This window comes from Camellia sinensis, chromosome 11 (assembly GCF_055761805.1).
Source record: "Camellia sinensis isolate YWXY chromosome 11, ASM5576180v1, whole genome shotgun sequence".
NCBI classification, from domain to species: domain Eukaryota; kingdom Viridiplantae; phylum Streptophyta; class Magnoliopsida; order Ericales; family Theaceae; genus Camellia; species Camellia sinensis.
The window spans coordinates 165,989,911-166,004,573 of record NC_138971.1 but is presented as its reverse complement, the minus strand read 5'-3'; the positions used below and the strand labels follow the sequence as shown (position 1 = coordinate 166,004,573).

Here is a 14,663-nt window from a genome sequence, read left to right as displayed (position 1 = left end):
GATCTTGTCCTATTAACCTTGAATGGTCTTCCCGATGAATTCGATGCTTTTAAAACATCCATTCGAGCCCGATCTGGTTGTATTTCAATGGAAGAGTTGTCTTCTTTGTTGTGTTCTGAAGCGATTCACATGGAAGCAAAAACTAAAAAGGTTGAACCAACAATTGCCTTCTCTACTGTCAAAGGCTTTGCTTCTCCTACTTCTTCTCCATTTTCCTCTCACGGTCATGCCTCTCGCGGTAGATCTTCTTACAGAGGAGGAAGAGGAGGCAGATATTATAGAGGTAGTAATGGCAGATTTTCTGGCCATTACACTCGAGGAAGAGGCAGATTTGCACCAAATTCTCCTCACAATTCTCACACTTGTCAAATTTGTGGCGGTTTTGGTCATCTAGCTCTTGATTGTTGGCACCGAATGGACTCTCAGTATCAATCTCAATATCAGTCTCTTAATGTCAATACCAATGGTGCTTCATCATCTGCTCCTAGGGCATTTGTTGCTTCTTCAACTACAGATGTCTCATCATCTTCATCAGTCCCATGGTACCTAGATTCTGCTGCTACTGATCACATCACCAATGACCTCAATAATCTGTCTTATTATCAACCATGTCAAGGTACTGATCAGGTCACTATTGGAGATGGCACTTCTGTCCCTATCAATCACACTGGTAACGGACTTTTACCTACTCCACATCATTCATTTCGACTTAACAATATTCTTCATTCATCATCTATTTCTTCAAATCTTGTTTCTGTTCAAAAGTTAGCTTGAGATAATCATTGCATCATAACATTTGATGAGTCTAACTTTGTGATTCAGGACAAAATTACAAAGAAAGTTCTTCACAAGGGATGTAACATCAATGGACTTTATCATTTTATGCCACCTATTGCTTCATCTGCTGCTTCCCCAGTTTGTTCACAGGCTTTTGTTACTAGTACTAATAAATCTCCTGATAAGTCTACTTCTGTGACACCTACTATTTGGCATAATAGACTAGGCCACCCTTCTTTTGTAAAATTTCATCATCTTCAACATCGTTTCCATCTTAAATCTGTACCTTTTGTTACTCAAGATTGTGTAGATTGTTGTGTTGCTAAAAGTCATCGTCTTCCTTTTCATTTGTCAACTTCAAGTGTAAATAAGCCTCTTTCTCTTATCCATAGTGATGTTTGGGGCCCTTTTCATTCTTCTTCTACTTACAAATACTATGTGATTTTTGTGGATGATTTTAGTAAATTTACTTGGTTGTATCCTCTAGTATACAAAAGTGAGGTCTATGACAAATTTTTGGAATTCAAAACTTATGCTGAGAAACAATTTGATACTGTTTTAAAAATATTTCATACTGATGGTGGAACTGAATTTTGTAATAATAAAATGAAGAACTTTATTGTTGCTAATGGCATTCTTCACCAACATTCTTGCCCATACATTCCACCACAAAATGGCACTGCTGAAAGAAAACATCGGCATATCACAGAGACAGCCGTTGCATTGATTCATCATTCCTCCATGCCTCTTAAATTCTGGTTTGAAGCAGTTGCTGCTGCTACTTATTTGATCAATAGACTTCCTTCTACTCAGCTGCAGCATCAATCTCCTTTTGATGTTTTATTTCATCATCCTCCAGATTACTCATTTCTCAGGGTTTTTGGTTGTCTCTGCTATCCTTGGCTTCAGCCTTATTCCTCCACTAAATTTCAACCTAAGTCTCTACCTTGTGTGTTTCTTGGTTATCATCCCTTTGCTAAGGGGTACAGGTGTCTTGATCCTATTTCTGGCCGGATTTATCTTTCTAGACATGTTCTTTTCAATGAATCTGTCTTTCTTTTTCAGCAACTGTCTTCTACCTCTTCTTCTCTTCCTTTACCTCAAATTCAATCTTTCTTTTGGTCTACTATCCCTATTCCATCCCCAGCAGCTCCACTAGCATCTCTCTCTACTTCTACAGCATCTTCATCATTTCCCTCAGTTGCGGTTTCATCAGCATCTCTATCTGTTTCTCCAGCAGCAACAACACCTCTGTCTGTTCAGCCTCTTGTTCGACCTCCTTGTGGTTCTACTCCTTCCATTCCTATTAATTCCCTCTCAGTCCACTTACCATTACTTCCTCCTGCCACTACAAATGTTCATCCCATGATTACCCACTCTAAACTCTCTTCTCAATGTTTACTTCATACCAAGCTTTCTGCTCTCTACTCTGATTCTGAACCTCCATCTCATACAGAAGCTCTTCTTTCTCCTATTTGGCTTAAGGCTATGCAAGCTGAATTTGATGCCTTGCAACAGCAATGTACTTGGTCTCTAGTTTGTCTTCCCCCAGGCAAAACTGCTATTGGTTGTAAGTGGGTTTTCAAGGTGAAAAGGAATTCGGATGGTACCATTGCTAGACACAAAGCTAGACTTGTGGCCAAAGGGTACCTGCAGCAAGCCGGTGTGGATTTTCAAGAGACCTTTAGTCCTGTAGCTAAGCTTCCAACCATCAGAATTTTGCTCTGTCTTGCTCTTCATCATCAGTGGCCCTTGAAACAATTGGATATATCCAATGCCTTCCTTCATGGAGTTCTTGAAGAGGAAGTGTTTATGCTTTAACCACCAGGGTTTGTTCATCCAGATTACCCTCATCATGTTTGTCATCTCAAGAAAGCTTTATATGGCTTAAAACAAGCACCCCGGGCTTGGTATTCTACATTTTCGAATTATCTTTTATCTCAAGGATTTCATAATAGCAAGTGTGATTCTTCTTTATTCATCCAGCAAACCAGCACTACTTTCACTGCTCTTTTGGTTTATGTGGATGACATTTTAGTTACAGGCAATGATGGTTCTCACATTCAAACACTCATCTCTCATATGCACACTGCATTTTCTATGAAAGAACTTGGTGACTTATCCTATTTTTTGGGTATTTCCATCACACCAACTCCCACTGGCTATGTTTTGTCCCAACAGAAATATGCTGAGGACATTCTTCGTAAGGCAGGCTTAGTTGATTGTAAACCCTGTCCATCACCTATCTCAGTTAAACCTTTCTTTGCTCCTGATTCATCAGCTCCATTTTCTGATCCTGCTCTCTATCGTAGCCTTGTTGGTGCTCTCTAATACCGTACCATAACTCGTCCAGATATTTCTTTGGCAGTTAATCACTCTTGCCAGCATATGCATGCTCCCACCATTGGACATTTTGCTGCAGTTAAACGACTGCTACGTTTTGTTAAAGGTACTATTGGACATGGTCTGACCTACTCTCCCAGCTCGTTTGATGTTCAGGCCTACTCTGATTCTAACTGGGCTGGAGATGTTTCCGACCGAAAATCTACCTCAGGTTATTGTATTTTCTTGGGTTCTAACTTGGTGTCTTAGTCTGCCAAAAAGCAGGCCACAGTCTCTCGCTCTTCCACTGAAGCCGAGTACCGTTCTCTTGCCCATACTGCTGCCGAGTTGGCTTGGATTAGCATGCTCCTCACTGAATTGTCTATTGCCTCTCCTGTGCCTCCTACTCTCTGGTGTGACAATATTTCTGCTATGGCGTTGGCTTCCAATCCAGTATTTCATTCCAGGTCTAAACACATTGAAGTAGACTGCCACTATGTTCGAGAACAAGTTTTCGCTAAAAAGCTGGTTCTTCAGTATATTCCAACTATTGACCAGTTGGCTGACATCTTCACTAAACCTCTTTCTGTCTCCAGATTTTTGTACCTCAAAGACAAGCTTATGGAGTCCACTCACCCCATTCGCTTGACGGGGAATGTTGAGGACATTGCATCAAAGCCCAAGCATAGCAGAGCCCAAGCATAGCAGCTCAGCCTCTATTCTGTTTCAGCAATAAAGCAGAGCTGTTAGACAGTTGGATAGTTTGTTAGATGGTTAGACAGTTACACAGTTATCAGAATTAACACATGTGTTGAGATACATATCTCTTGTATAGATATAATTGTAGTACTATATATATATGAAATATCTTGTACATTGAGTATGGAATAAGAATTTCAGCTTTTCTTCAATATGCGAGGGAGAGAGATTTTATATTTAAAAAAATTTAAAGTAAGACCTACCAATTACCCATGAGCTTCTTAAGACTCAACATACAGATTGCAAAGATCTATGTGTAAAAAATGTTTTCCTAGAACAATATCAATCATCTGTGAATGACATAAACCCTGGGAAATCATTCTGAATGGGTTCAGTTGATTCATCCATAAGACCATAAAACTAAACATTTCTCTCAACACTGAACCATGGAAATTCAAGTGTCTTGTAGGTTGTCTAATTTTGTTATTTCTGGTAATTTTACTGATATAAAGAACAAAAAGCATGATACTCAAATTTTGTTTTCTTTCATTTTTCTTTGCTTTCCTAGCAACCAAACAGTAGTTTTGGGCTAACAACTAACAACAGGATATTAGAGAATGCCAAGAATGAGAAGAACAAATATCACAATAAAAACCTAACTTCAAGTCAAAAAAATTCAATTAACGCAAACCTAGATCTAGATATCTAATAATAGGTCATTTTCATCAAATAAGCATGAAATTGTATAGATTTAAACAATACCCAGAAACGGAAAACAATAATTTTAGAGAAAAAATATGATCAAAATCTAGAATTGGCAAGAGAATGAGGGTAATTGTGGGGCAATGAATGAATATCACCTTGGAGGTCTTCTCTGGGAGTAAGATTCCAGCATTGGTCTTGGATGGAGGAATGATTTACAATTTTTGGTTTTGTCTAGGCTAATGAATCTAGTGAGGCAAAACTTTGATGATCTGTATTGTACAAATCTAGCAAGCTAAAATCATGGAAAGAAAACCTCTTATCTTAGCAAAATCAAAGACCCGCCACCAAGCTAAGATATGCATATACATATATACATATGTACGATCAATTACATGCCCAAGATGACTACTAAAATGGAGCATATCCAGTTGACAGAGGGCTTGATCACAGTGAGGATCTCAAACCAAAAAATTAGCAGTTCAAACCAAAAAAAGGTTCTAAACTCAGAAAATATCGAAGAAAAGCACGCAGGTTTCTCAATGGAACACAAAAAAATAATGTATAGCAAATAGATAGAAAGAAAAGGGCATCAATCAGAAGGAGATATATGAGATTTTTGGGAGCTGAAAATATTTTTTTGGATTTGGGGGATGTTTTGAATCTTGGCCTTCTTAGAATCTGAACCCAACAGATTCATAATCTGAACCAACAGATTCTAAGTTTTATTAGCAATCGAATACTTTTCCATTACAAAAAATCTAACTTTGAATACAATTTTTTTTTTTAAAGAAAAAAAAAAAACAGAGCATGGAAATGGTTAAAAAAAACAACCCAATGGAACAAACACTCAACGATACAAAGTCATTTATAAAAAAAATATGTTTAATATGTTTATAAGAGTCATACATGCTCCACTTGAGCATTAGACACATCAAAATCTATAAAAAGAAAAAAAAAAAAAAAAAGGATTGTGACATGAATCATACATGCAGGCACCCTGGACAGACTACTTTAGAATATTTAAAGAAAGCAACTAAGGTATCTACAGAAAGTCAGACCATAAATACTGCCTCGTATCATAGCAAGTACAATGTCATGCATTGTTAAAGGTATCATCATGTAAACAAAAGATGTTTTATGGATGTTTAGCTATGCAACTTGCTAAAACAACATTTTCATTAGAAAAAAGAAAACAATGGAGAGTTACACCACTGTTTCATGTAAATTGGAGTCAACCGTGCCATTTTGTTATGACCTTCAAGAACCACATATATGCCAACTATAGGTTAAGACAGAACATAAATGCAGAGGATCAGGTTTTTTTGAGTTCAAATAGGACAAAGGGATTTTCCACAAGTTGACGCAATATTCCATTGATGATTACAGAAAAATGATAACATAAAAAGTGCAATCACAAAGGGTGAGTGATGGCTTGAATCCTTTTTTTCCATGGTAATATTTTCAAATCAAAAGGCATGATATGAGGAATAACATGTACCTATTAATATAGAAAACAAAAGAAGGTTGGCATCTACTTGAAGGTGAATAGTCACGCCTAGAATGTCCTGGGGACAAAACAATGTTCAAGTCTCCATGATGACACTTGAAAAAAAGTACTGGTGTAAAGGATTTGAGGAATAACATATACCTACTAATATAGAAAACAAAAGAAGGTTGGCATCTAGCTGAAGGTGAATAGTCACGCCTAGAATGTCCTGGGGACAAAACAATGTTCAGGTCTCCATGATGACACTTGAAAAAAAGTACTGGTGTAAAGGATTTGAGAAGAAATCAAGAATTCAAAATGAAGTAATATAGTACCTACAATAAATGTGGTTGCAACCTGCTGCAAGTTCAACCACACACTGGCGCCACAGATTCCTCTTTGCAAGAGTTTTCAACTTCTTATCTTCTGCATGTGGATGAGGATTTAAAATTTTAAATCATTGCATAATAAAATGAAAATAGTAGAAAAATAGGGATATGATAAACGAACTCAGAGATTCATCAGATAAGTAACAGTAGTCGATTAGATTTGTTTGTGAGATCAATTGAAAGTAAAGTGATAGCAATCAAACATAATAAAATGAAAATCTTTGTGATTTTGACATTCGTTTTGAGTAAACAGAGTGATCTTTACCTTTAGTTTGAGAAGAGTGAGCGAAGTGATCGACTCGAGATAGACTTGAATTGGAATTCGATTTGAGGATCGAAGACGAAACTGAATGATTTTGGATTTTTTTATAATGATTTTAATTAACAGAGAGAAAAAGGGGACATAAAGAGAAGGGGAGCGAGCATCTTACCTTGCGAGCCGAGACTAGAGAGTAGTTTCGGGAGCGAGCGAGAAGGGAGGGTAGGAAAGAAGAAGAACAGGGAGGGAGAAAGAGATAAAGAGGGAATGGGGTGGGTGAGAACAGAGAAGCGAGAGAGATAAAGATAAAATTGAGGGGAGACGTGGGTAAGTGGAAAGGTGAGAACAAAGAAGGGAGAGAGATGAAGATAGAATGGAGGGGAGATGTGGGTAAGTAGGAAGCTTACTGTTTGGGCGGGAAGTAAATGTAGATATATACTTAAGATTGATATATACTTAAGGGGATCATCTCAACCATCCATCTAAATACACAAATGAATCATGACCATTAAAATATCTTAATAGGACAATTGTCTCTAAGATAAATTCAAAAACCATCTTCCCTTGTTATATGGATATATATGTATATGTATGTAAATATTCATAATATATATTGTGTTTTGGATAAATACCTTAACCTGATGAAACTGCAATCTTAAACTGAATAAGTCGTAAAATGGAAGTATGCAAACATTATAAGATAATTACTACAACGAATCATTAAAAAAACAAGAAAAATAAAGTTGATATTGAAAAATTATTAACTGAACTGCACAAATATATATAAACTGCACAAATATATATAATTAATTAACAAAATAGTGGATTATGAACTGAATAAAGTCCATAGTTTGTTAACCACTATATCAAGTTATAAACAAGAAACAACAAACTCTTGAATAACAATAAGGATGTATTGAGACAAACTTTAGCAAAAGAAAATGTGTGTGAGGAAAGGTTTTAAATAAAGTATCAGAAAATGAATTGATTTAAAGAGTACTGAGCGATATATATGTATTAAAAATTAAGTAATACGTGGTAATTTTTGTAAAACTATCGATGTCAAAAAACATAAAATAAAATAAAAAATTTATAACAGTTAAACAGTCAAATACTTACATGTTGTGAATTAGCCAGTAAACAATTTTTTATTCTCACTAATATATTGGATTGTAAAAGATTAAAAAATACATACACATTGATATTTAAAATCACTATTAAGAGTAACTCCTATAATCAAGCCAAAAGTCTTACAAAGTAACATAATGACTAGACCTTACAAAAGTCTCCCTTCAGTGAGAAGCAAAATACATTGCAGATTTTATTTATTTATTATTTTTTTTTGGAAATATGAAAAACATTTATATTAAAATAAAACAAACAACACGTAGATGAAAATAATAATAAAAAAAAGAAGATTCTACGGCTCCGTTTGTTTAGAAAGAAATAAATGATAGAAAATGGAAATGGTAGAAAGTGAAGTGAAGTAATGGAAAAAGAAAATAAAAATTTATTTTCTTGCATGTATTTGAATAAATAAAAAATTTTGTAATAAAATGATGGGAAAAAAATATAATCACTGTATAACATGGGATTGCGGAGAGAAACATAAGTAAAAGGAAAAACAAAATAAATTTTGTCAAGATTTGTAGGAAAAAATAAATTTCCCTCCATAGTTTGTAAGAAAGTATTAGCCTGACTAATAAGTTAATGCGAGTTGTATAGGAAAATTTAATTTTCATTCCTTTCTAAGACTCTCTATCTAAACAAGTATATAAAAAATTATTATTATTATTATAATTTTTTTTTTCTTTTACTTTCATGTATTTTCTATCTAATCAAACTGAGCCTAAAGGGCCAAACAAACAATTAAACAACAATATTTAACAAACTTTTGGCTCAATATTTAACAAAATCATTTATTGTCATGTGAGATTTTCTGCTAAAAATCTAACTGTATTTTCTTATAGGAGCTCATTACTACCTCCACAAATCGAAAATCACAATTAAAAATTGTACAATTATAAAAAAAATTATAATTACAAAAGTGAAACTTCCCTAATAATCACAATTTATCCATATTCAAAAAATAAAAAAAAATATTAAAGGAGTAATTATTCCACTACTCTAGACCAATGTTTCATCTGATTTACTTGACGTTTTGCGTATAACCTTTTAAAACTCAAATAAAAAAAATGATAAGTCTTGCTATTTAAGTCAGTAATTATTAATTACTTAATAATTTTAATACTTTTTATGATGAAAGAGAAAAGGGAAAAAGATAAAGATTTTCCATATCCAAAAACGGATAAGGTTATAAGACACTAATGTTAGGTAACTTAAAATTTTGTGGCTCAAATCACTTAAAACGATGTCGTTTTGACAAATTTTGAGTGTAAAACGACGTTGTTTTGACAAATTTAAGTTATTTGAGCCACAAAATTTTGAGCTACCAAACATTTTCTAATGTCTTATTTGATTTATTAGAATGAGATCAAATGAAATGAAATAGTGATTTTTAAAACTTTCTTATGGAATGATTATTTTTTTTAAAATAGTGAAAGATGATTTTATTTATAATGCATCTATCATTATTTTTTTAGTCTAAACTAAACATAAAAATGAATATTTTGATAAAATATTCGTTCCATTTCATTTTATTGCATTTTTTTTCCCACTAAATTTGAGTAAAAATTTCATTTGATATTAAGTGCTCTAACAGAAAATTTTAAACTTTCATCAAAAACACCGGTTAACTAGTCGGACGATCGGACATATATCCCAGCCACTGTATTTTTTTCATAAATTTTTGCCTAGAGATGTTCATCCGGGGACATCTAATAGTGAAAATCCAACTATTATAAACATTAATTTGATGAAAGGTCTAGACGTTCTCAATTTGGTAATTTTTTTTAATATTTTCAATTTAATACTTATTTGATAAAACTATTAAAATATAAGAAAAAAATGATTTTTTTATTAAATTAAATTTAATGAAAGAATTAATGACCCAATGTTTGAGATGGTCATCATACTCATAAAAAACATATGAGAGGAGTAGCTCCAGTTCGACTCCAGTGTACAAGTATAGAGAATCTGAACACGGATTTGGTTTCATGAAGCATTGAACTCTTCCCCCAATCCGTATTTCTTAGAATCTGAAAAACAGGTAGAGAGAGAGAGAGAGAGATGTAAAGCATGGCTTTAAAAGCTCAAGGCCACTTGGGTTGGTTGGTTGGTCCTAGTTGTTTCCCTTTTATGGAAGTACACAGTAGTAAGTAGTAGTAGCGTTTGCTTTGCCTCGAAAAAGAGCTCATTCAGATTCAGAGCAGTGCACGTGTAAACCAGTACCTCAAATATGGAAAATATTTGAGATGCATAAATAAAACATATTAACAATTATATTTAATGATATGACATTATGTTAGGAGCAACCATATGTAATTCTAATTTTAGAAGTTTAATTGAATACCAATAATGTGGTGGAGAAAAAAAAATAAAGAAGTTAAAACATCACATTAATGGGTGGATCATATCTTCTAGAGTTTCTTTAGAGCATTTCTAACCATGCTCTATATCTTTAAATTTGAAGCATCTTTCCTTTATTCTCAACTCCAACTCATCTTGTATAGTCTTCTCTATTTGGGAGGAGGAATGTTTCATCCCTCAAATATAAAAGCAGTATAAAAAATGAAGGTTGATCTCTATAGCACTATTTATATTTTTTAAATACCAATTTTGTTCTCAAGTCCTTTTACTTTTAAATTTATATACCAAATATATCCTTTTGTATTTTTTGTTATATGTTATAAAATACAAATAACTTTTAATATGTACATCTAAATTTTATAAATTTTTTATCATTAAAAATATTAAAATTACATCTTTAAAATTAGTCTAATATTAAATATATTTAACAAAAACTTAAAAATTAAATATTAATAATGTTGCAAAATTTGTTAACTTTTGTACAATCCGAATTAATCACTATCATTTATACTTCACATTCTTTCAAAGCCTATGTCTAGCATCTATCTTCTTCATTAATCAGTATCGTTTCTTCATTAACATGCTTTGCATCCATTTCTTCTTCAGAAGCTCTGCAGTCATTTCCTTTGTTGTATGAGGGTGTGGTTTTTCTATAAAATAATAGATGGTAAATAAAATAAATGGAGAAAGAATTGATGGTTAATTTTGGATGGAAATATTTAGAGAAGAAAATGAATATTTGTGGTTAGAGTTTGAATGAATAATGACATACTCTATATTTATTTTTTGAATAAAAAAAATTTATTTTCATCCTCTTAGTGGGAAGATTGGGTTGGAGATGAGAGCTCTTATTTTAGAACTCTCAAACATTTTTATTATATTATGTGTTAATGTATTAATTTATAATTTTTTATGCACTTAATAACATGAGATCCATTTATCTTATTACATATTATAGATAAAAATATAAGTCTAACAAGTCTAACAGCATATGACATTACTCCTCGAATATTTGTCATGGTGTGAATATGTAACATTGCTCCTCAAATATTTTCCATGTCTGCAAATCTGCAGTGTGATATAACCCTAAAACTCCTCTCACTTTTTGGTCAAACTCTCCAAGGCCCCCATACTTCTTTTTCTTCCAATATTATTATAAATTAAAAAAATTTACTTACAAAAAAGTAAATGAATAGATTCCATTCATTCAGTTATCTCTTGAGTGTAATTCACATTTCAATAATTTTAAATTTATACTTAAATACTCACTTTTTTAAAATAAAATTACTTTTATTATTCATATCATTGTCTAGTATTTTTACTTTTTGTTCTCATAATTAGTTTGCCACTCCATTGAAATCCTCACATGTTTCAATGAAAATCAGCATAATTCAATAATTGAGTGACACATATTGACTTATTTTTATTAGACAGTCAATTAATAAATGTGGCCTATAATTTTTCACCCATAAGAAGTATCACGTTAAACAATTTTTCTTAAACATATGATATAACGGGTTGCTCCTAGTAATCATCATTGTAGAGCTCAAATGGTTATGGATTTTCACTGAAACTTGTGAATGTGGGATGTTCTATGAGTGTGAAGAAGCAAAAAGAGTACGAATTAGACCAACCATCCTATTGTGGGGGGAGGAAAGCTGTGTATCTAAGAAAAACACCGTACGAGATTTAAACTTGGTGTGTGTAAAGTTAAGATTTCACTTTCTGGAATCTATTTTTGAGGGGAAGTATATATTATGTAGATCTTCTCTAAATTATTATGATATAATGTGTTCCTCTTTGTAATCGTCAATTTAGAGCTCAAATGTCTATGGAATTTCACTGAAACTGATCAATGTGTAAAGATTACAAATTAAACACTCCAATTGTGGTGAAAAATTAAAGCTTTTTGAAAAATATTTCAAAAATATTTAGAAAGTGTATGATACAGACTTAAACTTTCCAGACTGCGCATTCAATTTGTTTTTTTGGTGGGTATAGTTGTGTGATGGAAATTAAATTTATGTGGTATAGAGTACATGTAAATTACAAAATGATAATTTTGAATAAATTTTAGATAATTAAGTCTGAATTTGTAGTATTGTTGTTTAAATTTGACAGAATAAATGTAGTCCACGAATTTTATTTTGGAAAATTTTCGAAATACTTGTGAGGAAGGATGGATCTTCGTTTCATGTGGAACAAATTGATGATACCTTTATTCTCATAAAAATTGAAATCACCATTAAAACAAAAGAATTTACAAAGTTCATCAAACCCCATATCATCTAATCATCAAACTCCAAACAAAAAACCAAAATCAAAATTTAATGCAAAAAACAAAACAAAAAAAAAAAAAAGAGAAGGAAAGTAGAGAAGGAAAAAAAACCTGAAATGCTCAACAACCCAAATTCCTCAACCTAAAATTTCTCAGTGAGTTAAAGATAGTCTCTCTCTCTCTCATGGCCTTCAATGAACTATAGTTCTTGTTAGAATGGAGGCCTACCAGTAGCCCAATACGCCTCTGGCGGCATTTGGATCGAATTCAGAAGATTCGGAGGCAATCCATGAAAAAGAGAAGCATCTGATAGTAGCTGTTGTGGTTGCTGTTGCTGCCCCACCGCCTCCGGCGATCCGAGCGGACCGCCACCGCCTTGCATTGGAAGACCGCCGTCGTCTTCCTCCAGCGGCAGCCGCTCATAAGCGGCGTTACTGAACGACGCCGCCATAATCACCACCGGCCCAGATGCCAGAAGGGCCCCCACCACCCCGCCGCCCACCACCTGCCCTTGTCCTCCGGCCAAATATATGGTCAGCCCGGTGGCGGCTGGCGGCGCCGGCGGTGGCAGAACGGACCCGGCCAGCGATAAGATCTCGAACCGGCCGTGTAATGTGACGACCGCCCCGGGCGATGCCGGTTGGCGGAGAGTGACATTGGTTACCGTGCCGGTCCCGCTTAAAATGCAGACGCCTCGCTGGCGTCGTCGAGCGAACGCGGCAACGCTTTCCGCGACATCGCAACCGTCTGCGATCTCCATGACGTGGGTCCGCAGAGCGTTTGCGCTGTCGCGATTTATGATGATTGGGGGTTTGGGTTTGTTTTTGGATCCAGCAGGTCTTCCTCTAGGCCTTCTATTCATATCTCCTTCCCCGGTTCCACCAGAACCTTCGCTGCCGCCACCGCCGCCGTTGGTTTTGTCGTGGTGGTTGCTTTCGTCGCGATCTCTCTTCAGTCCTCCCATGTTTAGGCCGCTCGTGCCGCTATGCTCGTCTTCTGAATTTTGTTGTTGTTGTTGTTGTTGTTGTTGTTGTTGTTGTTGTTGGTGGTGGTGGTGGTGGTGAAATTGGTGTTGAAGATTGAAATCTCTTGTGTGGAATGGAGGAGGAAGAGAGTGTCCATCCATTGTTTTGTTTTTCCTTCAAAACTCAGTCTACAGATGGAGATTGAAAAAGGCCAAGGTAGTGGGGGATGCAAAAAAGAAATTATGATTAGGAAGAGAGTTTTGGGTTGGAGGGGGGGTCTATCACTTTCCCTCACTCTTTTCTTGCTTTTTCTTGGTTACTTTCTTGCTTTGAGGGGGCTTGTTTAATGAATCAAAATAGTATAATAATAGGCTTTACCTAGAAAGAAGAAAGGGAGTGGACTTTGGGTGTCATCCACCAAATTCTTGGATGAATAAAACCATCTCTCTGTGTGATTGATCAATTGATGATCTCTTCTTCCTCTCCCCTAAATTTTTAGTGGGTGGGAGTGGATGTGGAGCCTTAGGTTTTCAGTTTGTTTTGATGGTGGAGTTGTAGAGGTTTGGGAGTTGGGGAGTGATGAAGATGTGAGAGGATAGGTCTATGTTCTCAAACCTCTCTCCCTAGGTAGGTAGGGGGGTTAATATGTTGGGATTAGCGTTATATTCGAAAAAGAGATGGGGTTATAGATGGGGTTTGATTTTGTTAAGACTGGCTTACTTCATGGGCGGTGGATGGGACAAATTATTGGTAATTACTGGCTACTTGTGGCATTTGCTTACATTTTCAAGTCAATGCCTTACATTATTTTTTGATATTGTATAAATAATGACATATAATATTTTAAAATTATAATGACATATAATATTTTAAATTATTTAATAATTTTTTACATGGTAATCCCTTTTAATGTAAAAATGCTATCTATATAAAATATATATATATATTAAAATTGTGTTTGAATTATTTTGGAGAGAAATTTATAGAAAGAAAGTCAAATTAAAATAAAATATAAGTTTAAATTTTTACTTTTTCAATTTTTTTTTTTAGCTACTTACTTTTGAAATTTGAGGTTCAAACACAACTTAAAATAAAATATATAACGTAAATTTAAAATTGATGTGATATAAATTACAATTAAAATAAATATGATCTACAAATTTAGTTTTATATGTAATTTTTTTTAAATATATAAAATTATAATTAATAAGAATGTTGTATAACTAAAAATGCACAAGGGGTTCATAATTGCATACCACGTCACGATATCACAAACTAATGAAATTTTTTCATT

The 14,663-nt window shown here is 34.1% G+C and overlaps 1 pseudogene across 1 annotated transcript; it reads right to left on the bottom strand.

Moving 5' to 3' along the window:
* Nucleotides 1-12,343: 12,343 nt before the first annotated feature.
* Nucleotides 12,344-14,056, bottom strand: LOC114273407 (AT-hook motif nuclear-localized protein 22 pseudogene; annotated as a pseudogene). The gene has a single exon (XR_014344920.1). The product of XR_014344920.1 is annotated as an AT-hook motif nuclear-localized protein 22 pseudogene (transcript).
* Between the last annotated feature and the right edge of the window lie 607 nt (nt 14,057-14,663).